A 27,196-nucleotide genomic window follows, 5' to 3' on the forward strand; every position below is an offset into this window, starting at 1 on the left:
AAATTCTAGATCTTTGGAAATCTTTCTCTTGACCTGTTTATGAAAGGTTTCTTACCTTCACAACCTTCCTTTTCTAGCTTGTAGTGAAGAAGTCACTTTTCTCCCTCTTTATAGTGGCAAAAAGAAAGGTTATTCACAGGGTAAAGCACAAGAGCCAAGATGCAGAGGAATCCTTTGGGTTTATATGGAAGTAGAGAAAGAAATGATGCAGTTGAAAAAGAATAGTTAGGCCTCTCTACCCTCTGCTCCCAGTTGAGAATGCTCTTTTTCGGGGAGGGGGGAGCTACAGAACAGTGATAATTTTCTGGCTGTTGGTCTGTTCTCTTTTACTTCTTTTTGTAGTGAAGTAGCTGTGGCATGGGGTTCAGCCAAAGTCTTGAGGAAAAATGTTCCAGGGAAAGAGACTTATTTTTTTTCCCAGCAAGACCAATATCAAACAAATTGGGAGTGTAGACCAATTCTTTTTTATACAATTATATTAAACTTATTTACCGGTTTCATTAAGAAATCTATTAGGTCATTTTCTCACACTACTTCCCAATCTGATATTTCTTGTATTTATGTTGCATTTTTGAGATCAAAACTTTTCAATCCAGCATTTATTATTTAGCTGTCACCACTTATCATCACTGAAGTTTGTTCAGAAAATTCATCAACCATCTTGAACTCAACTCAAAAGTCATAGTATTGATCACATGCCATAAAAGAGTACTAGAAAAATAGAGTAGTTGTATTAAACACATACAATTCTTACCATTCATAAATTTGCATTCTGATATACAGCTAAGAAACTTAAAAATGAAAAGTAAATGAAACCCAGTAGTGCTAAAAACATTCCATGTCCTGGCAATACCTAAACATTCATTTTCCTCTTTGGAAAAGGCAAAAACAATCTGATTTTCCTTGCTGAAGTAATGATAAAGTTATGCAATAGATGAAGTGACTGATATATTATTGATGTGCTCATCGGTAGATATCTACAGAGACTTGAAAATTAAATATATGGTGGCTTGATCACTTGCTCTAAAGAGTTTGGCCCCAGTTATTGAACTATGTAATCTGTTATCTAATTTTCACATATAAAGGGAGGAAAACAAATGTCATCAACTGTGTAGACAGTGATGAGATAACACAAGACATTTTAAAATTATTTTTAAAAAATTAAGATTAAATAGTAATCATTTGCTTTATATTCCTCTTGTATAATGAAAAACAGCATTAAAAATGATTTGATATTAAACTTCTCCTATACTTTAAAACATATGTTAACACATGAATAAATTACACTGTTAGGTTATTTTTTCTCTTCATGGCCTTAACTTTTTCATTGCAGTTTTCTTCCCATTATGCTATGCCTTGATCTAGATTTCACTGCCCTAAGGAATTGCTTTTTCTTTTTACCTCCTGCTTTTATCTGCCAATGAAAATTTTGCACACTAGGGAGAAGAAAGAGGTGGGAAAAAAATTCAAAGACACATTCTTGACTTCCTTAATGGGCGTTCACAAGAAGTGGAAAATTTCTTTTCTCAATGTCTCTAATATATCTTTCAAAGAAGATGAGATAGCATTAATGTGACCACAAATTTCCAACTGTTCAGATTGACACAGTCACTGTGTGCTTTGTTTTACTAGTACACAAGGGAGGTCCTATCTCTGGAACTTATTTTTTTCCCCATAAGGTATTTAAGCTGGAAGCTTTGTCAGACTGCATCCGTGTTTCCAGAGCTAGCAGGAATGCAAACTGTGCTTTTAGCATTAGCATTCTACTTAGAACAAAGGGAGGTGCCCAGAAGCACTACACACCAGTGCAGACTCCTCTGGTTTCCCCACAGAGGGTAGCCACAGCCATCTTACTCTTGAGTTCATTTAAACGTGTCTCCAAACCTTGGCTCAGATAGCTCTTTATATTTGCCTGAGCCAGTGCTTTTTGATTACTTCCCCTTCCCAATAGGTAAGTTTGCTTGTGGTGATGAGGGAGGAATATTTGTTTTGCTAGGGAGTTATATTTTGGGTCAAGGATTTGTCATAAAAATATTAAGGAAGGTGTGGTTAGCTAAACCCCATTTTATAAAATGTTGCTTATTTTTCCAGAGAAGCCTAGTTGTTTTAGAGTTGTAAGAAATCTGTAGAAAATTTGTTTCCAAGTGAGAATTTAAACAGTGAAGAATTTACACTGCCTGATTAGTGATTCTTGCAAAGAAATTAAAAATCATGTCTTATGAAAATTAACCCTTATTTGTCACTTCGGTAGAAGATAGCTTTCTTTTTATCAAGTCATATAAAATTACTTCCTGTGTTCTTCACCGTGAGTATCTCTGATCTGGTTGACAAGGAGAGAACTGCTAACTAGAGTGGCATATAGCCATTCCTACAATTGCCAACTAGATAGCAGTTGAGTGAGTGACTGAGTTTCAGTGAGTTTCTATCCAGAGTTTATTACAGACTTGATAATTTTATACTGCAGGCTTTGCTTTAGAATGTAACTGAGAAATAATGCTCTTGATCTAGAAGCTTTTTTTTTTTTTTTTTTTTTTGGCTGTGTTGGGTCTTTGTTGCCGTGTGCAGGCTTTCTCTAGTTGTGGTGAGTGGGGGCTACCCTTCCGTGCGATGCTCGGGCTTCTCATTGTGGTGGCTTCTCTTGTTGCAGAGCACAGGCTCTAGCGCGTGGGCTTCAGTAGTTGTGGCGCGTGGGCTCAGTAGTTGTGGCTTGCAGGCTCAGTAGTTGTGGCGCACGGGCTTAGTTGCTCCACAGCATGTGGGATCTTCCCAGACCAGGGCTTGAACCCGTGTCCCCTGCATTGGCAGGCAGATTCTTAACCACTGCGCCACGAGGGCAGCCCTAGAAGCATTTTAATTAAGTTAATTTGAGTGTGATGTATTAGTTGTTTTGAGATTGTACAAATTGAATGCTTCTGTAGCGTATGAGAGTTTATACATGCTGTTCTGGTTGGGAGTTGTCAGATATTACGGTTAAAGTGTCTTTCTGCTGTTAAGTAGAAGTGCTGTATTATTTGTTGCTAAACTATGTAGTATGCAAATTTTCAAAAATAACTACCATGAATTTAATAATCTGATTTACAAGTTGATGGAGACTCTTGCAAGTGAAACTGGATTTAAATATAGCTGTTTTCCTATAGGCTCCAATACCAGTTGACATTAAGTGGATGTCCACTGAGCTCCCACCTCAGCAAGGGGGGAAGGGTTATTTCCTGCTGTCCTAAGGCAGCTTTCTCTCCAATAAGGCTTATACTGTTTTGCAGAAGTTCAGAAATCTATCCCAAAGGGATGGTGATTATTGTTACTATTCGAGTTATCTCATTGCTTGTAACATAAAGAGCTGTCATACTTGTGCTGTCCCTAATTCTTCACACCCACTTGGTACCTCAAACCTCATCTTATTTGAAGTCACGTGGGTGCAATCGCCAAGCAACTGCAAAAAAATAGTGCTTGTGTTGTGGATGGAAACTAAGAGCCATGTTTTCCAACCTTAGTTGCATATTAGAATCACATGGTGGCCCCTGGGCATTAATTTTTTTTAAGTTTCCCAGGTTATCCTAAGATTTAGTCAAGGTTGAGAACCACTGCTTTATTACCTGCATAATTTTTTAAAGTCCTTTGAAAATGGTCTCCCATCTACCCCAGACAGCAATATCGGATACTTAAGTGATTTATCTATTTTTGAGGAGTTGGGGAGGGGAGTTATCAAGTTTAACCCAACAATTTTCAGTTACAAGGCATGACAAATAAAATTCATAAGGCTGAAAATGTGTTTAGCTTTGAGAATGCAAAGTAAGATGTTTTATCTAAATGCTGGTGTTTTCAGAGTCAGATATGGAAAAGTAAAATTAAAAAGTGTTCAATTTTACTTTTCCGTGTCTCATATCTATAACTAAATATACAAAGTAGTGTTTTGAGTTATTCAGCAATGCTTACCACACTTCTATCGCCGAGACCCATTTCAGTCTGTAGTTTGGGAAACACCCAAACCACTTTCCTCATGTAGAACTAGTACTTTACTTATAGGGCTACTGAGAGAATTAAAGAGGTAATGACGATTAAAATGTCTGTATGGTGCCTGGCGCACAGTAGATGATTAATCTAAATTCGTTTTCCCCTTCTTTTTTTAGATTATTTATTTTAACATTAAAATATCCCAGATTAACCTTCAGGCAATAGGTATGGAAAAACTATTATGTCCCATATAGTATGTTAATTCCTCTTTTTTTTTTTTAAGTGGATTAATTCATAGCTTTGCCTGGAATATGGTGTATATTTCTTTTAATTCATTTCAGAGCAATTAAAGGAATTCAGAGTAACTAAGAAATCATGCAGGAAATGCAAGGTTTATTAATTTGCCTAAATGTTATTAAAAGCAGGAAAAGGAAATGACTAAAATGCATCCTTCTTTTGGTAATAATGGCAAATATACTGCAGAAAGCATTTACAATTATGTGAGTGCTCTCATATTTTTTTTTATTGAAAACTTTCCAGGGATTAATTTGTATATTTTGTTTTTAAAGTGCCTTCAGTTTTCTTAGTTTTGTGAACAACCCTTATCATTTATTGAGACAAGTTCTTTAAAAGGCTTCCAACTCAAATCTTAACTTATAGGTACACCACTTGCCTCTGTCCAACCGAGTACATATTTCTAGCTCTGTTTTCCTTAATCTTCCTTAATAAAGAGGAGGAGAGAGAGAGAGGGAGAGAGAGAGAGAGAGAGGGATTTTTCTACAACGCATATTCTGAGATCTTGGCCAGTGTAAATGTTGGTAATACCTGGCTGCTGCCAAAGCAATCCACTAAATGCCAAACTGACACGCTCTTAATTATACAGAAAATCTCATTCCCTCTTGGGTACCATGTACACAGCTCAATTTTTTAAGAACATATTTAAGTCATTTTTAATCATACAACTTCTGAACATCAAGTGATAAATCTTAATACAGAAATTACTTTACTTTTTCTGTTTCAGTTGAATTCTCGAATTCATGTATCAAAAACCTGACTCTGTATTGTGAAATTGGAGGTAGACCACTGCTACTGATACTGAGACCCCAGAGTCTAAGTTGCTCGACTACAGTTTATTAAATGCACAGCAACCTTGAACTGACAGACATGCTCAACATCCTTTCTCATTATAATAACCAACTACGTGAGAACTTAATTTATTATGTCAGTAATTGTTATCCTGAGATAACAACTAACTGAATCCATCTCAGATATAGACAGAAGTGGGTACGGGAAGAGGTTACTTCTAAAATTTATTTTTGTTTCTTTGTTTTATTTTTAATATTTCATTCATGACTGATATTAAATAGATGGTTCAGGGGAAAAATACAATCTGATATTAAGGAAAAACGTTTTCATTCCTGGGCTTCCCTGGTGACGCAGTGGTTGGGAGTCCGCCTGCCGATGCAGGGGACGCGGGTTCGTGCCCCGGTCCGGGAGGATCCCACGTGCCACGGAGCGGCTGGGCCCGTGAGCCATGGCCGCTGAGCCTGCATGTCCGGAGCCTGTGCTACGCAACGGGAGAGGGCACAGCAGTGAGAGGCCCGCGTACATCAAAAAAAAAAAAAAAAAAGTTTTCATTCCTATTCTTAAATTACATAGTACATTTTAGCACTCAATTTATAAGTTTATTTTGACTTCATCAATGAGTTTTTCAAAAATGTTTACACTAATAGGGGAGGAACACACTATGCTCATTTTAAAAATTAAATATTAATAAAGTATTCACGGCATCTTCAGTGCATATTAACCCAGAAGCCTAAATCAGCTTCTTTATGCAAGAAACATAAATCCAGTTTATATAAGTAAATAAATAAGTGACATGAGCCCTCCCTAAATTGAATTAGAGAAGCTAATTTCAAAACTAGTTTGAAACTTTTCAAATGCTGTAATTACTCTTCAGTTGTTTTAGGGTAAAGTGCTATTGGAATAGCGGTCAAGTAAACCACTTTTTACCAAGGTAGAGTGGAACTTGGTACCCTCTGGAGCATTACTATAAGAATATGTCTGAGGAAGGCCATCCGCCATCTTCAATGAGCTTCCCTCCAGCCCCCAGTGAAAAAGATTCTTTGAGGTTTAGGCTGAGTGTACTTCTCAGAGGACACATCTGAGAGCATGCTCTGTGTGTATATATTCCTTCTATCTCTAATGGTATGAATAATAAATAAGAAGCTTATGAAATATGCACTCCCATAGCTTTCCTCTCTTTTTAAGAAAACACTATGCCACACCCGTGATAAGAAGAAAACCTGGGAAATTTGAAATAAAATTTGTCTTGAACTTAATATGACTTTACCATAAAGAATGGTTTTCTGCATATAAATTTGAGTTCACTCTATCAAAAGGAATTATTATGAGGAGAAAAACCAGCATCATATTTGAAGTCAGGATTTTCATACTTAATTAGTATGCTATAAATTGCAAAGAGCCAGTAGCATCATCTAGGAAATTTATAATTTGGGAGGTGTTATCTCAATCAGTTCTTTTAAAAGAACCTGTAGATTCTGTTATCCCTTACAGCACAAATAGGAGAAATTCTATATTAAGATTCCTTTTGAATCTTAAAGAAATTCTCTTTCGCTCGCTCTCTCTTTTTAGAGAAAAACAGAAAATAATTGCTTTATACCCCAAATTATATTATATATGGAAGAAAAGGAGGGAGGGAGGCAGAGGGAGAAAAAAAAGGAAGGAATCAGGGCTGTTTGCTATAAACTGATATCCTGGCAAAGATAAAGCAAATGTTCTTTAACTTAAAATTTTATTTAAAGATAGTCTATTTAAACCCCGATGATAGAAGTGAACCACCATTTATATCTTCATTCAATAGTAGTCACAAAACCAAAACAATAATTATATAATAGGTTCATTAAAAATAGTATTATAGGAACTTCCCTGGCAGTCCAGTGGTTAAGACTCTGTGCTTCCACTGCAGGGGGCGTGGGTTCAATCCCTGGTCAGGGAACTAAGATCCCACAAGCCATATGCGGTGTGGCCAACAAATAAAAATAAATAAATAAATAAAATTAAATTAAAATGTACACGTATAAAATTTTTTAAAAATAGTATTATAGGAAAAACGTTATAGTAAGTGTTGAGGCATTTAGAAATTAAATGAGCTAGTATACATGAAAATGATTTGTAAAACTAAAATATATAAGGTAATATTATTAAAGATGTATTTTTCTGGAATTTTCATTTTGTAAATATGAAAAGCCTGATTTTTAAAATTTCTTTAAAGTAGAATTTTACCTTTTTAATGTTCAGTTTTGATATTTTTATTGGTATATTGATGCATACATATAGATGTCGGTAATAGCCAATAACAGAAGTTAATTTCTACCTCATGGAAATTTATTTATTTATTAGAGATCTGTTCACAATTCTGTTACTATTACTAATTTTTCTTTCATTTGGCCTAAACTCACTAATCCCCTACATTTATACTGAAAATAAATGTACCTATGATGAGCATTCATCAGCTATTAAATGATTAAAGTGCTTTGACTGCATAAGCATGTATGGATTTCCCATGTTTTACATATGTAGCTAGGATCCAGGCTCAGTCAACAGAACGTACACAATGACAGTTGTAATCAAGGCATAAGCAACTTATTTAAGCTAACAAATAAATGTTCTTCATATAGAAACTGTAAGATCAACGGATGTGCTCTTCTCTCTTATCAGTAATAGCCTCTGGCTGCCTTGCATTTTCTTGGACAGGTTGGGGAAGAGAACTGGGAAAAGGAAAGAATCAACCCAAAGAAGCTTTTCATTGGTAGAATCTCTAACTTGCACTCCAGAAATTAAAATATATGGTGTTTGAATAAAACCTCAAATAGTATTAAATCAGAAATGACAATATTTTCACTTAGAATTCAACACGTTGATGTTTTATATAATAATACTGCATAAACGTAATCTACTCAATCAGATTTTATGCCAGGGCCAAAAAACATCTTCAATCTCATAGACCAGTTGCTTCATAGAGTAATTAAATAAGTCAAGGAAATAAGTCCGCATTTCCACCCACTGACAAAAATTTTGCTCCTTTCGTAGGCACTCAAATATTTGTCATGTGGATGAATTTCAGTCCATTTGTACCTAAAATCTAATGTAATTAAATTAAACACACATATTGACTATTTTTCACAAAATACACATAATAAAAATTAAGGGGAATTTCAAGTTATAAGTTACTGAGCTTCAGTTATCAGCACAGTCTTCTTCACTGTGACTTTTTTGAAGGACTATCCAATTTGAAAATAAAACATTTACCATTCAGTATCGCCCTGGCTCAGTCTGGGCTGGGCATTGAATTGCGTACATCTTGAGACTCTCTAAAATATATTCATTTTTGCCAGCAATGGTCCTAAAGAGCAGGATACACTTGCTATTTTAAATGATTCAAGAAGTCTGTGTTTTTTGGTTTCATTTTTCTTGTTGGAAAATTGTGGAGTGACATCCCCCTCAAATCCATGCCTTACCCCCTATTCTCCTAGCACATAAACACACGTACAAAGGTAGTAGAATCACACTATATGCTGGGTTGAGGTTTTGAAGAAAGCATGCAAAGTAAATAACAACAATAATAATAAAGTTCAAATTATCTTGGAAAATTCTATAAAATGGCCGTAAGTTCACCATTTAGCCAGTTTCCTTCTAACATCAGAACAGGACATTTTTTGTTAAATAACAGATGGACTTCTTGGTTTATAATTAGAACCATTGTATAAAAATATTTGTGTCTTTATATACTAGAAACACACATGATTCAGTGAGATGTGAGAACTAAAGAAATAGCAAATTCACATCTCCCATTTCGCTTTAACTCCCAGGCCTAAGCTGGAAAATGCCTACCCTATTAAAAATCTCTCTCTCTCTCTCTCTTTCTCTCTCTCTCTCTCTCTCAGATTGAATAGTTGACTTTGATTGATTTAAATGAGAATATGAAAAGACTTCGGAGTTTTGCCAAAAAGTCCATTAGCCTCCTTAAATAACAGGGCTCCTGGTGTCAGGCGAGCTCTCTTTTTTATTTTTTAATTTTTAAATTTAATTTTATTTATTTTTTTGTACAGCAGGTCCTTATTAGTCATGAATTTTATACACATCAGTGTATACATGTCAATCCCAATCTCCCAATTCATCACACCACCATCCCCACCCCTCTGCGGTTTCCCCCCTTGGTATCCATACGTTTGTTCTCTACATCTGTGTCTCAATTTCTGCCCTGCAAACCGGTTCATCTGTACCATTTTTCTAGGTTCCACATATATGCGTTAATATACAATATTTGTTTTCCTCTTTCTGGCTTACTTCACTCTGTATGACAGTCTCTAGATCCATCCACGTCTCAACAAATGGCCCAGTTTCATTCCTTTTTATGGCTGAGTAATATTCCATTGTATATATGTACCACATCTTCTTTATCCATCCATCTATCGATGGGCTTTTAGGTTGCTTCCATGACCTGGCTATTGTAAATAGTGCTGCAATGAACATTGGGGTGCATGTGTCTTTTTGAATTATGGTTTTCTCTGGGCATATGCCCAGTAGTGAGATTGCTGGATCATATAGTAATTCTACTTTTAGTTTTTAAAGGAACCTCCATACTGTTCTCCATAGTGGCTGTATCAATTTGCATTCCCACCAACAGTGCAAAAGGGTTCCCTTTTCTCCACACCCTCTCCAGCATTTGTTGTTTGTAGATTTTCTGATGATGCCCATTCTAACTGGTGTGAGGTGATACCTCATTGTAGTTTAGATTTTCATTTCTCTAATAATTAGTGATGTTGAGCAGCTTTTCATGTGCTTCTTGGCCATCTGTATGTCTTCTTTGGAGAAATGTCTATTTAGGTCTTCTGCCCATTTTTGGATTGGGTTGTGTGTTTTTTTAATATTGAGGTGCATGAGCTGTTTATATATTTTGGAGATTAATCCTTTGGCCATTGATTCGTTTGCAAATATTTTCTCCCATTCTGAGGGTTGTCTTTTCGTGTTGTTTATGGTTTCTTTTGCTGTGCAAAAGCTTTGAAGTTTCATTAAGTCCCATTTGTCTATTTTTGTTTCTATTTCCATTACTCTAGGAGGTGTATCAAAAAAGATCTTGCTGTGATTTATGTCAAAATACGTCAACACTTTGAGCTTCAGTTTTCTTAATTTTCAGGTATGAGTTATAATACCCACCTCAAGCAACTGTTTAGGGTTAAATGAGAGAATTTTCATTAAGTGTACTATAGTGTTTACCAACAGGTATTAGCTGTTGATATTACCAGTGATAAGAGCAATGGTTCTTTAAGGCTTTTTTTCTTTTTTAAACTGTTACTTTTTTTTTTAAACAAGCCACCAGAGGGTAGTAGAGAACAAATAGTTTGTATACATTGTTCCAGGTGCTGCCTCTGTGACATTACCATGTTCTTGTCCTCATAATACATCTGTCTACCTGTTCTGTCATTTCAGAATAAACGGATAAGCTTAAAAACATGGAATAAGCTTTCACTATTCTTAAATATCCAGATTTTACATATGGCAGGGAATAGGCTCTACTAAGTATAAAATGCTTTATTACTGAATTGTCTTAAAGAAGAAAAAGAAATGTAAATCTTGCTTTGAAGCATTTTATTCATACACAGTGTTTTATGTGGTTGAAAATGTTTCAGGTTCTATTTAAAACATGAATTACTGCATCTTCTTTGTAGTACTACCAAAAGTTACCAAGTTGATGGTAGTGAAGTTTTAGTCCCTTTCTTGTTTACTTAGGGAATGCAGGTCATTACAAAAACAATTTCAATAAATACCCTGAAATATAAGGGGTTTCAAGCTGCTACATCTTTTCACTCTCTATTTCATATAATGGTTGTGTATGAAAGTCTACATTATCATTATGGTATATCAGTTCCCGGTAAAAATGATGTGGGATATTTAACTTTAAATTAGAGAGCAAGCTAAAACAAGATCATTGAGATTGAAGAGGTGGGACACGAGAGATTATTATGTAAATCTAATCTATTTTCCAAAGGTTACATGCTCTTAGGAAAAGCAGATATAGATAATAATATTAATGGATTTGTACTCTGAAACTAGAGCTCACACTAATACTTGTAAATATATAATTTTCAGACTTTGAATAGAGTAGTAGTTCTCAATCAGGGACAATTGTGTGCCCCAGGGGACATTTGGCAATGTCTGGAGACATTTTTGATTTGTCAAGACCTGTTTGAGGACAGACGGGGGTGGGGTGGGTGATGCTACTGGAATCTAGTGAATAGAGGCTGGAGATGCTTCTCAACGTCACACAGTTAAAGAACATCCCTCCCCACCCCACCACCCCGACAACAGAGAATTATCAGGCCAAGTATGTTAATGCACTGCTGCTCAGAAACCCTGGAATAAAGCCGTGAACTTTCAAAGACTATGTTGTGTCCTTGGATATTTTCCTATTTCTATTCCTAGTCCACATTGGTGGTTTAGAGAAGAGCTCTCTACTAAGAAGCACAGCAGTTGCCTTGGCGTTCATCTTCCCTTTTTAAAACAGCAGATTTTCCAGGGCTTCCATTTAAAGAATGTGCCATATTCAGTCAGTTTCTGATGGGTATTAAATGTGCTTTGGAAACTTACAACCTCTCAGTAAAGACAATTTGTAGAAAACAAAAACAGGAGAGCAGGTGTCAAGCTTTTCCTTCCCCCCCGCCACTCCAAATGGCTTTAGTGCAATCAAAAATGGGAAGTGTGAATGAAACTGCTTTGTGTTTTAAGTAGGAACATTTGGAAGTATTGGTATAATGCCTTCGGGACATGAAATCTTCAGTTACACGATCACTTATTTAGAAATGTGATGAAGTGTAAAGAAACTGCACCAGCAGGAGGAATCATTTAAAATTTTTAAAACTCTGAAAAATAGTTTCACAGAGCATGTATGTGGCTACAAATCAACTGGCATATGTAGCAGAGCCTTCGCGTTTAACTTTCACAAATCTACTGACTTCTCTTAACTTATTAGTAGCTGAAAGAGAGCCATAAGAGAGCTAGAAGGTAATTTATTTCCATTAATAAGCTGATTTGGAGGGAAAATGGAAATTTTCATTTTTAATCTATACTTACACCTAATTTGCCTATTTCAAATCCAGCCAAAAAATAAAACATAAATTTCAAAAACTGGTAAAGCAAATATGTCTTACCGATTTAATCTTCAAGAATTTAAAACTTTCAATCATAATTAAAGTTACTGAAAAGATATCCAAATTGACTGCTTTATCCAGCTAATTTATGCTAGTGTATAAACCTGTCCTGTCCAATATGGTAGAACTAGCCATGTGGTTATGATGGAGCCCTTGAAATGTCACTAGGCTGAATTGAAATCTGTTATAATTGTAAAATACAAGCTGGATTTTGAAGACTTGGCCAAAAGAGAAAAATTCCATTAACAATTTTTATATTGATGACATGTTTTTTGGGTTTTTTTGGCTGGGCCACATGGCTTGCTGGATCTTGGTTCCCCCACCAGGGGTTGAACCCAGGCCCCCTCTGCAGTGAAAGCACAGAGTCTTAACCACTGGACTGCCAGGGAATTCCGACATGTTGATATGATAACGTTTTGGATATGTTGAGTTGAATAAAATATGTTTTAAAATTAAGTTAATTTGGTTCTTTTTATTTTTTAAATGTTGCTGCTAGAAGGTTTAAAAGTACGTTTGTAGCTGATTATTTTTATTGGACATGGTCTAGTGCTGGCCTAGACCATTCAAGTTTTAATTAAGTAATCACTTTCATGATCAAATGAGCATGTAAGAAATTATGATAATATGAGGGGAAAATGCATAAGAATACATAGTTTGCTAACCATTCTACTATGTAGTATCATTTTCCTAGTGTTAGCGCCCATTTCTTCCCTATAGGAACCTTCTGCTTCCCGCAGACAGGTTCTTCCAAACCTTCCTTCCTACGCCTTTCCTACAGGGCTCTTTCCTGTATATCTTTCTGCTCACAATGTTCTCTTTGTATGAGATGCCTCCCCTGCCTCATCTTCACCACAGTCTTCAAGATCTAACTCAGAAACATTCCTTCTTGGACTTCTCTGGTGGCGCAGTGGTTGAGAGTCCGCCTGCTGATGCAGGGGACACAGGTTCGTGCCCCGGTCCGGGAGGATCCCACATGCCGTGGAGCGGCTGGGCCCGTGAGCCATAGCCACTGAGCCTGCGAGTCCGGAGACCATGCTCCTTCTTCATAGTGGTTCTCCCCAACTGCAAGTGGCCTCTTTCACTTCTGAACTCTTTAGCACTTAATCTGTACCGGCCTTTCTCGAAGTGTGCTTCTTCGACACTGGGACTGCCAGAGTTACGTTTTCTAAGAAAAAAAGTTCCATGGTTAAATGAATTAGGGAAATACTGACTTAAAGGAAGTCAAATTGGTCTGTTTATTGTAGGACTTCTCAGGGCCCTTCATCTGTACTGGGAATTTTTAAAGAGCCACTTGGTATATAGCATTTCCCAGTCCTTTTTGACAATGGAGTATATATTTTTTTCACCAAGCATTTTATAGGACTGAGTTACTGAGTAACAGACTTTGAAAAATAATGCATATAACACTAATCAGCACATATTCTATTGGGGCTTTTTTTCCCTCTTGATTCTAGCCATTATATAAATCATATGCCTTTACTTAAATTTTCAAAATTTAGTTGTTGTTTCCTAACATATACTGTATGTGATTCATCGAAGACAGAAATAATCTTAGTTAGTGCTTTGTAAAATTACCTGTTGATTTAGTTTAATATATCAAGTGATCATACCTCATTTGTATTAATTAGTCCTGTTAATGCTAAGAGCGATACTAATTGGACATTCCAGTGCACTAAACCTTATAGTTCTTACTTGGCACAATACTTGCACAATACTTTCAAATTTAAACTCTAATTAGTGGTAGAAGTGCAGGACATTCTAACCTGCTGAGTGTGGAAAAGTATCGGCAACACTAAACAAAGCCAATAAATACCTCTGATATTTCTTTGAGGTCAAAAGGGGTAAAATCTCTGGAGAATATGAGCTGGGAGTCAAATCGAAGATTAGAAAATGAGAGTAAAAAAGAGAACTTTAAGTAAAAAATAAACTAGGGAGAAGGAAAGCCAAAGATGAATGATAAAGTACCACCAGAAACGTTTTAATTGTGATGTAAAAAGCACCTCCATCAGACACCAGTTTGCCATGTGTTAATGACAACTCATTTTTTTTTTCAAAAATATGCACTCAGTGGCCAAATTCAAAAACCTAATTGATTCGTTACTATTATACACACATGCATTGACTAATCAAAATTAGAATATTTAAGCCAGTCATAAGGGTTAAACAGGATACCTAAGAAATGTCACGTTAGGTGTGATCCAGAGACTATTCTATCCCATTCTATCTTTTATTGTCCCTATCTCTGCCCTTTATGTCCTTGTTTTATTCATATATATTTATGAACTTGACCTTCCCACCCCCAGATAGAATATGAATGAAGGAGACTGAGAAAAGACTGTTTTCTGCCTGTTTGTATTTCTAGTGCCTGGCATAATTCATTTATATTTGTGGACTCCCAGACAGTGGTGTTAAATATCATATTGAAGAAGAGAGTAGCTGTTTTCTTGATTTCCACCTAAAAAATCAAGAGTGTATCTCAGTATCCAAGTTTTCATTAATAACCCATGATAAATCTCATCCATGACTTTTCCATATTGCATATGTTGTTTTTGTAATTTATGGGGCTACTCTTTGTCGCAGTGCGCGGGCTTCTCATTGCGGTGGCTTCTCTTGTTGGAGCACGGGCTCTCGGCGCACGGGCTTCAGTAGTTGTGGCTCGTGGGCTTAAGTTGCTCCGTGGCATGTGGGGTCTTCCCGGACCAGGGCTCAAACCCGTGTCCCCTGCATTGGCAGGCGGAATCTTAACCACTGCCGCCACCATGGAAGTCCCGATATTGCATGTGTTTTAATCAACTGATCAATAAGTGTGTATTTACAACCTGTTTACTATGTTTGGGGCCAGGTACTTTGGGAGGGTAAAAAGAAAGTAAAATACATACTTCTTTTGCCTTCAGGATTGAGAAGGAAAGACAAACAGATAATTAGACAACAAATGGAGAATTGGTGCTAAATTCTGTGAAACACATACTTCAGAAAATGGGAAATGAAAGCAGGCTGGGATACAAAGGAAGTTTGCAAAGTAAAGCCAACTTTGAAGGCTATTAAAGCCAAGGGCATGGTTTACACAATGTCTGGTAGAGACCAGAGGGCCCTAGAAGATTTTTGAGGAGAGGATCTACAAGATGAATCCTATGCTAATGTGCTAATGAATCCTGTTCTAGAGTCGTATATAGATTAGATTCATATATAGATAGAGTTGGGGAGAGGCTGCCTAAGGAATACCACACCAGAGACTGTTGGCTTTAACCTAAATTGGAAGGATGAGTGTCTCTCTAGGGCAGTGGCCATGGGGTTAGACCAGGAACAGCTTTTAAGAGGAGGACAGACAGGACTTGGTGACTGATGGGAAACAGGAGATTAAAAATGTGGGTGGGATGGTCCAAAATGACCCCAGGGTTTTGAGCACAGATTAAAAAATAATAATAGCTAATGTTTTTGAACATTTGCTCTGTGCCAGACAGTGTTTTGTGTGGATTTTCCAGAGTTTCATGATGTGGTTATTGATGTAAGTACTAATGCTTCTCCCATTTTATAAATGAGGAAACAAAAATTCATTGAAAGAATGTAATTTGTCGAAAGTCACAGCTGAGCGGAAATTTTAATCTAGGCAGCCTAGATCCAAATACCATACTCTTAACTTCTATGCTTTTTTCTGTCTCACACCCTAAAGAAATGAGGGTGACAATGGTAAACTTGGGATGAGAAGCTAATTTGGGTTTGGGACAACAGTATTTCCAAGTAGACATCTCCAGGTGAGATTTGGAGATGAAAGACCTCAGCTTGGACAAACTGGAGATCTAAATTTTACAGTAAGGATTACAGTGAAATCAAAAGTTCTCAGGAGAAGAGCATACAGCCGAGGTACCAAAGATTGCAATTATTCCATAGGTATTACTTCTTGGAGGTAATGACTTTTTAAGCAGGCATATTGGTATTTCATGTTATATGACCGTAGACCAGTGGTCTGTCACACACCTCTATTATAACAAAACTTCTGAGCATATACCCTTGGTATGTGTAACTTATTCTCCATTGTTTTCACTTAGTAAGGTAGCTGATGAAGAGTTCATACTGGAGGAAGAGGCAACTGTATGATTTTCTGGTTGCTTCTCCTTGAACTACCAGCATGAACTTCAGGCTGCAGTCCTTTGGCAGAGGACTTTTAAAAGCCATTTCTCCATTCTGTTGAGTTAAAACTATTCTATATTATCCAGGCTCATGTAAAACACACTCTGTTACAATGCACTGGGCATGAAAGAAGGGCACCACGGTCTAAACCCGCATTATGGGTCTCTCATTCTCACTGCATTTACATCGGTGGTACCAGACATCTGATTTAGGAGCTAAATTATGGCACTGGTTTCATTCCATATATTAAATATATTTTTATTTGCAAATAATAAATATTTGTAAATAATTTTTATTTACAAATAAATATTTGTAAATATTTTTTAATGTACAAATTGTCACTTAAGCATTTCCTTTCCACACTCAGTTTAACTGTTCTCTACCCCAACCAGAGAACTTCTCTGCCCTTCAAAGACACCTGACTTTGTCTTGACTTTCTCAGGAGTCAGGAGGTGCTACCTCAATACTCATATTCCAGTATGTGCTGAGTGGACAAGTCTGAGATCACTGTGTCTGTACACTTGATGGTGTACACACTTTTGTCCAAAACCCACTCAGCTGTTCCCTTTCTGGATTTGAACCCTTGTAGATTTAGTTTCCTCATGCAATGTCCTCACCCCTGTTGTACCATTTTAGGTTTCCTTTTTTTTTTTTTTTTTTACTTTAGCATCAACTTTCTCCTGTTTTTCTTACGGTTCTTGGGATATGATACGGAGAATTTCATAGCATTTACAGAGTCAGCTACTTTCGATTTGTATGTGAACAGGTCTATGTTCTCTGTATGTTTCCAGAATTTCCTTTCTGTATATTTCTTAACAAAGGAGTTCATATCTTTCCAACCTCCACCCACTATGGAATGAGGACCTCCCTTTTATATGTCAAAAGTAAAAGTAGTATCTGAGTCAGAATATATACCCAATAAACATTTGCTTAGTGAGAAATAATTTGGAGATTAGAGTCAAATAGTAATGTCAAAAATATTTATGAATCCTTGTAAAGTGAGTAGAAAATAGTGGTAATTAATGTGTCTTATTGATATTTATTTAGGTTATTAATTAATAACCTATATTAATTCCTATATTTTCCTGTTATTAATTCCTATATTTTCATGTTAAATCACTTTATTGCTTTCTTTAACCTTGAATTAGAGGTTTTCTTCTGTTTGAACAGATAATACTCTTACAAACAAACAAACTGGCCACTCTAGACTTGGAAATATATTCTCATTTGAGCCATAGAAAATAAACCTTAACACTGAAAAATGGTGAGTGTGAATATTAAAATATCAGACAACAGCTGGGAACCCCAACTGGATTTTTTGAGAAAAGACATGATACTAACAGAGCCAAGTACACAGTCCAGAAAGTTGGTGCTACACTCATCTTTCCAACAGATATAAATAATGAGGTAGCTGTTAAAATAACTTGTAACTTCTCACTATCATGCTGATGGAACCCATTCATTATAACTGTAAATGGGGGAAAAATATGAAAGAATTTACAGATAACTGTGGACCAACTTCCTTCCTAGCCTAACAAGAAAAAGGGCTTTTACGTTTGGATCTGGAAACCAAAAATATGGTTCTGGTTTTATTTTAAATTTCAAATCAATGTGGAAAAATGTCTTTCTCTATATTTCTTATTAAATAAATGAAGCCAAATGGATACTGCCAGAAGACGGTTCAGAATTTGGTATATTTTAGAGTCATTTCATGAGAACGATTTGGCTAATTAACTAATTGGCTGCTTGATTCATAAACATTCAGGCTGATATAGAAGCAGAACTATTTTTTTGTCCTTTTCCATGTAGCACTTATATTTTCACATGAAAAATGTACTTAGTTCTTATCAATATAATTTTTAAAAAACTGACTTTGAGACACAGCTTTACTAAAACACCCACCTCTGTTTCTAAAGCGAATTAATAGTAAATATATATGTTCCCTTTCTCATGCACAGAAGACCTATAAGATTTAGAAGAGAGGATAATTACTAAGTGAAAAACAGGAGTAGAAAGGAAGAGCAGAATGGTTCTTCGTGTGGGGAGGTTAAGAAATGGCAGGTAGAGGTGAAGAGCTCTTATGCATCTGGCGATGGGGTTGTGGTTGGTAAAACTTATTGTTCTCTGTGTACAAAGGAACAAATTCAAAATGGGCCACTGTGAAACACAGTGCTGCCTTTGTTGACATCGTGGGCTCCTCACTGAAAAAGGACAATGTAAATAAAGACATAGGCAGTGAACTGCATCAAAGAGCTATCCGTTTTTAAAGTCTCTACCCCGTTACACTGGAGAACCTCAAACTGGCAATCATGACTAGAAGTCGTATCGGTGTCGGGACAAACAAAAGGCAGCAGACTGTCAAGTTGTTTGTTATTGCCTACACAACGGCCAAACTGGAAATTCCCTTGGCTGATTTCCTCTCATTGCCCAAATGGAAGTCCATCATGGAGTAGACTTGGGCAAGACTACTTTGCTGAAAGTACACATAAGGCTCACCCACATCATTGAGAAAGTTGTCAAGCATGATCTAATGTTCACTGTTCGGTAAACCCAGTACTTTTCCATCCTTATTAACAGGTCTGAAAACACAAGTGCATGAAATGATGTATACATTCTATGTGGGTAAGACTCCTTTGCCAAATGTTAAGTTATTGAGTTTAAAAGAGACCAAGCAGGTGAATACAAGGTTTGAAGAAAATATAATTCTTGACACAGTCTCAGAGCTTGGAGTGGAGATGTAAATAACAAGCATAATGGTTTAATGGGTATTAACTCTACTCTCCAAATGGAGAAGTCCCTGACCTGCTGAAGCAGAAAATGCCCTTCTGAGTTTCAATACCTTCATCTTAGTCACCATTTAGAGAGCTAGGAGCTTCTAACGCCTGTAAAACACTGGCTTTGTTGCCCTTTTTGCCACACTTACCTCTCTCTTTTTTAAAAAATATTTATTTATTTATTTATTTTTGGCTGTGTTGGGTCTTCATTGCTGCATGCGGGCTTTCTCCAGTTGCTGCGAGCCAGAGCTACTCTTCGTGGTGGTGTGCGGGCTTCTCAATGCGGTGGCTTCTCTTGTTGCAGAGCACAGGTTCTAGGTGTGCAGGCTTCAGTAGTTGTGGTTCGTGGGCTCTAGAGTGCAGGCTCAGCAGTCGTGGCGCATGGGCTTAGTTGCTCCGTGGCATGTGGGATCTTCCCAGACCAGGGCTCGAACTCGTGTCCCCTGCATTGGCAGGCGGATTCTTAACCACTGGGCCACCAGGGAAGTCCCGCTTGCCTCTCCTTATAACATATCAAACAGCTCCCATTTGTCTTCGTGAGTTAAAAACTTTAGCAGAGTGCTCGCTTCGGCAGCACATATACTAAAATTGGAACGATACAGAGAAGATTAGCGTGGCCTGTGCGCAAGGATGACACGCAAATTCATGAAGCGTTCCATATTTTTGAGGCGGTATGGGGATATGTGCATATGTATAGCTGACTCACTTTGTTATAAAGCAGAAACTAATATACCATTGTAAAGCAATTATACCCCAATAAAGATGTTAAAAAAAAAAAAAACTTTAGCAGATTTTCTGAAAGACTGCTTAACATCACTGAAGAAAGCAGATGGAATGCACTGGTTAGAGCATAAAAACAGGGCAGACACAGCCCTCCTTCATAGATTCCCTGTGTGAGAGCCTCTGTTTAAAAGCATAGTCACTGAGAAAATCGTAAGTTCAGGCCTACAAGTGAGAATCCAGTGCTACCTGAAGATGTTAACTAGCAAGACTTGTCCTACACCTCCACTCATCATTGAGATGTTAGACCTACTCTCCAAACGGCATTGTCTTCCACTCAGTGACTTACTGGTGAATGCAGAAAGAAACCCCAAGATGTATCCTTCAATAGGATCAGACAAAATGGGGGATAGTGTTGTGATGAAAAATTTCAGGGAAAGAGTCCTCATTTATAACAATGTTATTTAAAACTGTGTGTGTCACATTTTGGGGATATTCATAAAGAAGGTGCATCCCAGTGTTTAAAATGATTGGATATAAGTATAGGCCCAGCCATGAGCATGCCTTAAAAGCATATGCAGTCAAAGAACTTGAAATGTTTATTAATCCTTTCGAAGGGCTGCTGCCATAAAATCATGTGGCTGCTTCCCAGTTGGCCAGAGAATGGGACTGCTCACAGGTTTCAGGTTGAAAAGCCTCCCACAGCTCCCTAGGCAAGAAGTTTGGCAGTGGTGCTGAAAAACTACAAAGACTTTTTCCCCAATATTTATCATATGATTTGTATTCTGCAGTCATTTCCAGTTTCAATGGCTACAGTGGAAAGGAACGGATGAAGTAAGGTTACAGGAATAGAATGCTTGAGACAGGGCTTGAGTATCTAATGCACATTTCTATGGAAGGCCCAATGCCAGGAGTATATAACTGCAGATGTGCTGTCAAACTTTTCTTATTAAAACTCACCAGAACAAACAAATTAGCCTTTGGCAAAAGACCATCAGAAAACCTCAGTTTTGAAGGAGAACCGTCTTCCTTCTGATAAAAAAGAAACAGCATTTTGTGCTCAGACCCCCTCTGTACATCACCATTATCTCTGCCTATGTTTGTAAAGTATGGACAAGTGACTAGTCTGCAGTAAAGTGTAATAATAGAGCAAAATAAAATGAAGTGAGTACATTTCCTACCATTAAGCGTTGTTGTGTGTCCATTTAGTTTGTAATGTTTATAGAAATAGCAGCACTCTGTAGAAAAGGAATTCAAGGGATTCAACCAAGGGGGAAAAAAAGACTTGCTTGATTTTCACTTGACCGTATTTCTTAATTATAAAGAAAAAAATACAGCATATGTCATATATTAATAAGTAGCATTCTTTTGTCATGGTTATTTTTCTGTATTTTCATTCTTGCTTTCTTAAAATATAGGTTAAAAATAGAAATTGAAGTATTAATATTAAACAGATCATGTCATTATCCTGTAAGTGTTAAAATCATCATATTTTATTTTGTTATTTAAAGGTTGCCCAAAAGGATGCAGCATGGCTTAAATATTTGGGTGGAGTTCTTCGTTCTACCTTTATTCTCCATGGCCATATAACAGTCTAAACCCTACTTAGGACCCCGTGCAAGGGCACAAAATGAAATTAAAAATCATACCTATTACTGCTACCAAGGCAAACTATTTAAATTTCTCCTAATATTTACTGGAGTTCTTGGTACATAGCCAAGAAAGGCTCAGTGAATATTTGTTGAATAAATAAAATCACTTATTTATAAAACGTGTGGAATTCACAGGATAGGATTTACAGCTGTAAAAGTATAACTCTGTAAGGCAATTCTTAGGTGAAATTACAGAAACTGCCTAATTATTATTTGCTTTGGTTCCATTGTATCTAGTGATGAATAATTTTCTTATTTTAAAACAATATTTTTCAGATATCCATTATTGCATAATTAAAGGCCAAAAATGAAAGCTAGAAGGTTCTTAGGTCTATGTTTATTCTCCATTTGCAATATTTCAATATAGTCCTTTTCTATGGAAATACTTCTGAATTTAGAACTCTGTGGAGAGAAATACTGACATCAGCACAGGCAGGAAAAAAATAGTAATTTATATACAAAAAAAAAACCCAGTTGTTTACCATGGGAGACGTAAGCACACTGGTCTTAACAAATTCACACTTCTATATTTAGTAACTGAAGCATTAGGAAATCGGCAGCTCTCAAGTGTATTTTAAAAGCGTTTGTAATGTGGAGTTTTCTAATATTCTCTTCCCAAGTAACGATTATGTTAAAAATCTTGCCGAGTTTCAAAATAGATCTGCTAAAATCTTATATTTATTTGAAAAGGTTGCATTTTACTGAGTTTATTATAACAATAAAAATATAGCAATGCAACCATATGAATATTTAAAAATACAAAGACCACTGTCTTTTTAAAAAAATAGATCCTAATCTAGAATTGTTTTCTGTTTTAATAATAAAAGTCAAATAAGTGGTAGGGGAAAACAAGAGGAAAAACTATAAGAAAGAATCATGGGAGTGCATTTGCAAAGAGAATTCTTTGAATTCTCACCTAAGAGAAGTGAGTTCATTAAAATAATGAAGCTAAGCCTAATATTTTATAATAAATAAGATGAAATGTATTTTCTATGGCAGAAGCTATTCAAATTATACCAGTTTGGAACTCATTATTTCACTTGATCACTAAAAAATTCTTTTGAATTGCTCTTCAATTCATATAACAAACCCAAAAGCTAACACAGCTTCTATGTTTACCATATCTTTAATATGGCTTTATCTTGCCATAATACTATACACCCATATAGTTCCAGCAGAAAGCATTTCAAGACCAGAAATCATTCTCTTCTATTTCACACTCAAGGCTGGAGTAAATTGCATGCCTCTAACAAATCAGATTTTCCAGTGAATACATCTGGAGGGCAATAGGAACAGGATGGTGGTGGTGGGAGGTAGAGGTTTGAGATTGGGAAGTGTTGTAAACAGAAGGAAAACCATTGGTGAAAGTCAAAGTTAGAATGCAACGATTAGATCATGCGAGATCTTGTAAGCCATAAGTTAGCGTATGAACTTTATCTTGAGGGCGATAGTGAGCATAGAAGGGTTTCAGCTGGGGCCAAGGTAGGGGATGATCAGATTTGCACTTTAAAGACATCATTCTGGCTATGGTTTAAAAATGTACCAAAGGGACAAGTCTGTGCGCAGGGTTAGAAATCCAGGCAGCAAGAAATGGTAGAAAAATGAACACATTTTAAAGATAATTAAGAGGTAGAACAGGTATGAGTTAGGTTCCAATTTGCTGTAAAGGTGACAGAGAGAGAAGAGTTGACAGTGTCACCCAGCTTCCTGAGTCCGCACGAGGATGGCATTTATTAACTTAAGGAACACAGGAAAAAAGGTCAGCTTTTAGAGGAAGTATGATGAATTCAATTGGAATATAGTGAGTTTTGGACCCTGAGATATCCAGTTGGATTACGGGATAGTTATGGAATAAAGATTTATAGAACTTATGGAAGATCTGCGTATAAACAGTAATTGAAACAATTGAAAAGAAAGATATTACCCAGGGAGGGAAGGTAGGATGAAAACATAAGAAGGTCAGGGCTAGGCTGAGGAACACCAACATTTAAGAAATGGCCTAAAAGGATACTGGGTCAGTGGGAAAACACAGGAGGGCTGTGTTACAGAAGGAAATTTGGTTTCAAAAATGTGGGAGTGTTTATCTATGCCAAAGACTGATGAGAGATCAAGGTTAAGATAAAAACTAGCCATTAGATTTAACCACATGGAAGTAATTTTTACTTTGGGCAAGAGCTGTTTGGTAGAATGGTGGGTACAGGTGCATGAGTGGAGTGGGTTGGGTGAAGGGGCAGGGAATGTGAGACCCAGGAATACAGACTCTTTTTTAGAAGTTCTATGAGGAATGGGGAGAAGCAACTGGGTAGTACTAGAAAGGTACAAGAGTTCAGAGAGTAATTTATTTCCTTGGGAAAGGTTTCAGCATGTTTAAATGCTGATGTGAAGTGTCTGATAGAAAAGTAGGTTAAAGTTATCCGAAAAAAGTATAATAGCTAATAATAACAGCTAACACTCACTGAATGCTCAGTATATACTAGGCACTCTTCCAAGTTCTTCATGCTTAGTAACTCCTTTGATGCTCACAGGTAGGTACTGTGATTATTCCGTTTTTCAGATAAGGAAGTAGAAACCTGGGGAGTTGGAAGGACTAACTGATGGGATAACTTTGCTTAAGAGGTGGAAAAGAGTGGGATCCAAAGCCCAGATAAAGGAACTACCCTTGTACAGAAGAGGGACAACTTCCATTCTACAGGACCGGATATGGAAAGGATGGGATGGAGGTAGGTGAATTTATAGGTTTGGAGGCAGGAGACTGAGAGAATTCTCTTAATAGCTTCTATTTTGTCAGTCAGTCAGGAGAGAAGGGCATCTGCACAGCCTGAGATGAGGTGGTAGGCTGGTAGGTTTGAAATATAAAGAAGGTGTCAAATAGACCCTATAAAGAATAGGAGAGAATTTATGTTAACTAGGGAGCATAAAATGATTGCAGGCAGCCCTGAGACCCCACTGCAGTTAGAAGGCCAGTGCTAGCCATGTCATTCATTTTCAGGGTTGTGTGGTTTCCTCATGCTCAGTTTCAGGCCAGAGGAGAGGTCATGCTTTTAAGGCTATCCAAGAAGGATCCATAAGTCTTGGTGTTTAGTCAACCATGGAGATCTAGAAGACCTCGGAGGTAAACCAGATGAGATGGGTCAGGGGTATGGGTAGGGCAGGGGAAGACTGAGGTGTATAGATCCGTTTGACAGGCACTTGCTCGAACCTTCTTTAGAAGTAGAGTATAATCATATATAATCATACTTAATTAATCAGGTAGACAGGGAATGGATGGTGCCCAAAGATAAAAAGTAAAAAAAGTAGACCTTAATGAAGGGGTATATGGGAACTCTGTACCTTCTGCTTAGTTTTTCTGTAAACCTAAAACTGCTCCAAAAAAAAAATAATAATAAAGTCTATTAATTTCAAAAATACACCTTGGAATATATAAGGTAGGGACTATCTGAATATGACTTTACCATATGACTGCATATGACTTATCTTGCTTGTCTACAGTGGCTTGGCAGGTCAAAAGAAGAAAGGAGCTTTGGACTATTGTCTTTTCAGACCACAAAGCACATGCGCATTATCCTATACCCACTGAATATTGATGCTATTCATTGGTGTTCAGTTCTGTGTAACCTTAAACTATGAAAGTTTTCTGAAAGTGCTGAAAGTTTCAATAAAGGCACTACTAAGGTCTGTTCTGAAAACTTTGTTGCAAACCAAAGAAACTACCTGTCAGAAGAGAAATTTACTAATGAGCCAACAGGTGGCAGTATAACATGGTGTTCTTGAATTTTTTAATAATAGAGCTAATTAACAATTAGGGCAGCAGAAGTCTCTCAAAGTGGAAATAAGGTGGAGGGGGAAGGAGGACAAGGTGAGGGAGGGGAAGGGAGCGGAAAGAAGAAGAGAGGAGAGATCAAGAGAAAGGGATTCTGAAGGAGCCAAAATTATAATAGTATCTTTTCATCCCTCAAAATTTATCTCAAAACTCACCCCTGGAAATCTCAAACTCCAGTCTAATTCGGATGCTGGCAAGTCATGACGTTAACACAATGAATAGTGTAACATTTGATGGCCATACCCATATCTCTATTAATTAGACTGTGAGATACTTGAGGACATGAAACACTGTTCATCTTTGAAGGCTCTCGAACCAGTGTCTAAGCCAGTGTCTGACTCAGAATAGGAACAAAACAATATCGATGGATGAACGAATGTATGAATGAATGAATGATAGGTATCTGGCCATTTTTCATGCCATCTACTGTAACCTTTTCCATCTACCTTTGGGAAGAAAAGTTCTGTCAACTTCTTTTCTAATGAGAAATCATTTCTCACATTATATCATAAGTCATCTGGGGAAAATTTATTGTTTCCCTTTAATGACCGTTAAAATAAAAATCTTTAGGATGAGGAGAATGGAAAACAAGCAAGCAGGTAGCAACAGTAGTGGTTGGAATGGTTTGGTCCTGAGGGAGAGAGGATATCTGTTAAGCTCCAACCATGTGCCAGACATAAATGATAGACTTTGCATGTATTCTTGTCTGATCTTAACAACAGTAGTATGAACTGATTACTGTTATTAGGCCCATTTTATATGTGAGAAAATGAGGATCAGAGAAGTTCATTTGCCCAGAGACATTAACTGGTGAGACCTGACCTTTCTTCTTTCCTTCCCTCCTCCCTTCCTTCTTTTTATTAACTAACATGTACTTATCACCTGCTGAGTCCTAGAGGGGCTAAACAACTTTTCTAAGGTCACGCAGTCAGAAAGAGGCAAAGGAGTCAAATCTGGGCCTTCAGGACTTGAGAATCCATGTCCTTTATTAAACTACATTTTTCCACCACAGATCTCTTGGCAAACTTTGAGAACGTCATCTCACTTTCCTGCTCTCCCTTGAATTAACATCACATTATGGCAAGCCAGACGCTGGGATTTTGAATAGAAAGGGACACGGTTGTTTTTATACCAACTTCTGAATTGAGGTCATTTCTCCAGTCTGGAATTTGCTAATTCTCCCCCACCGGCAGCTCTTCCTGAAACTTTTGGCCAGTGCAGTTGACACCAGAGACCTGGGAAGCCATCCTTGTGCTCTGAGCTTCCAGCAGCAGCCCGAGCTGTTGGTCAACGAGCTGAGAGCCTCGTATCTCAGATTAGTGCGCAATCAGAAGACAAACAGAAGGTGACTAACTTCATGGGAGAACAGTGGATATGTGTGCTAGCCATCCAGAAACAGCCAGATGAGATGGCATCAAAGGCCTAAAATGCCATATGTTACTTCGAATCGTATTCTCATTTTAATAGTGCTATTTTGATGCACAGTAGATAAGCCTGAAAGTAAGTACACGAAAATGCTAACAGAAGGAATATGGATAACTGATGTTAGGACAATGAGATGATGAGTAATATTTTTCTTTTAATTGCCAAAATTTTGACGATGTGGTTTTAGTACCTTTAAAAAGAAAATATTAAAGTTACCTTTTTTTAAAGCATTCTTTCTCTTTGATGAAACAGCATTCTAGAAATAACTAGAAGGGACACATGGGCAGATGAAACAACATAAGCCAGATTCCCAAATTCTGGATTTATCTTCCTACAGATTTTTCTGCTGTGGATTTGAGAGGAGCTACAACTACATAGCAAGGGCTGAGTTTAATCAGTAGGTCACAAGATTTCTGGTAATAAAGGAAAATGGTTCATAGGAATGGCCTAGGAGGTGTAAATAAAGCAGAAACAAGTCTCCTGAGCTCCACAACT

The 27,196-nt window shown here is 37.0% G+C and overlaps 1 non-coding gene across 1 annotated transcript; it reads left to right on the forward strand.

Moving 5' to 3' along the window:
* Window positions 1-19,642: 19,642 nt before the first annotated feature.
* Window positions 19,643-19,749, forward strand: LOC114895707. Its single transcript, XR_003793609.1, has one exon. It is a non-coding gene; the product is annotated as a U6 spliceosomal RNA (small nuclear RNA).
* Window positions 19,750-27,196: the final 7,447 nt, after the last annotated feature.

The sequence above is a fragment of the Monodon monoceros genome, unplaced genomic scaffold, assembly GCF_005190385.1.
Source record: "Monodon monoceros isolate NGI ecotype Baffin Bay Population unplaced genomic scaffold, NGI_Narwhal_1 Super_Scaffold_14, whole genome shotgun sequence".
In the NCBI taxonomy this organism is placed as follows: Eukaryota; Metazoa; Chordata; class Mammalia; order Artiodactyla; family Monodontidae; genus Monodon; species Monodon monoceros.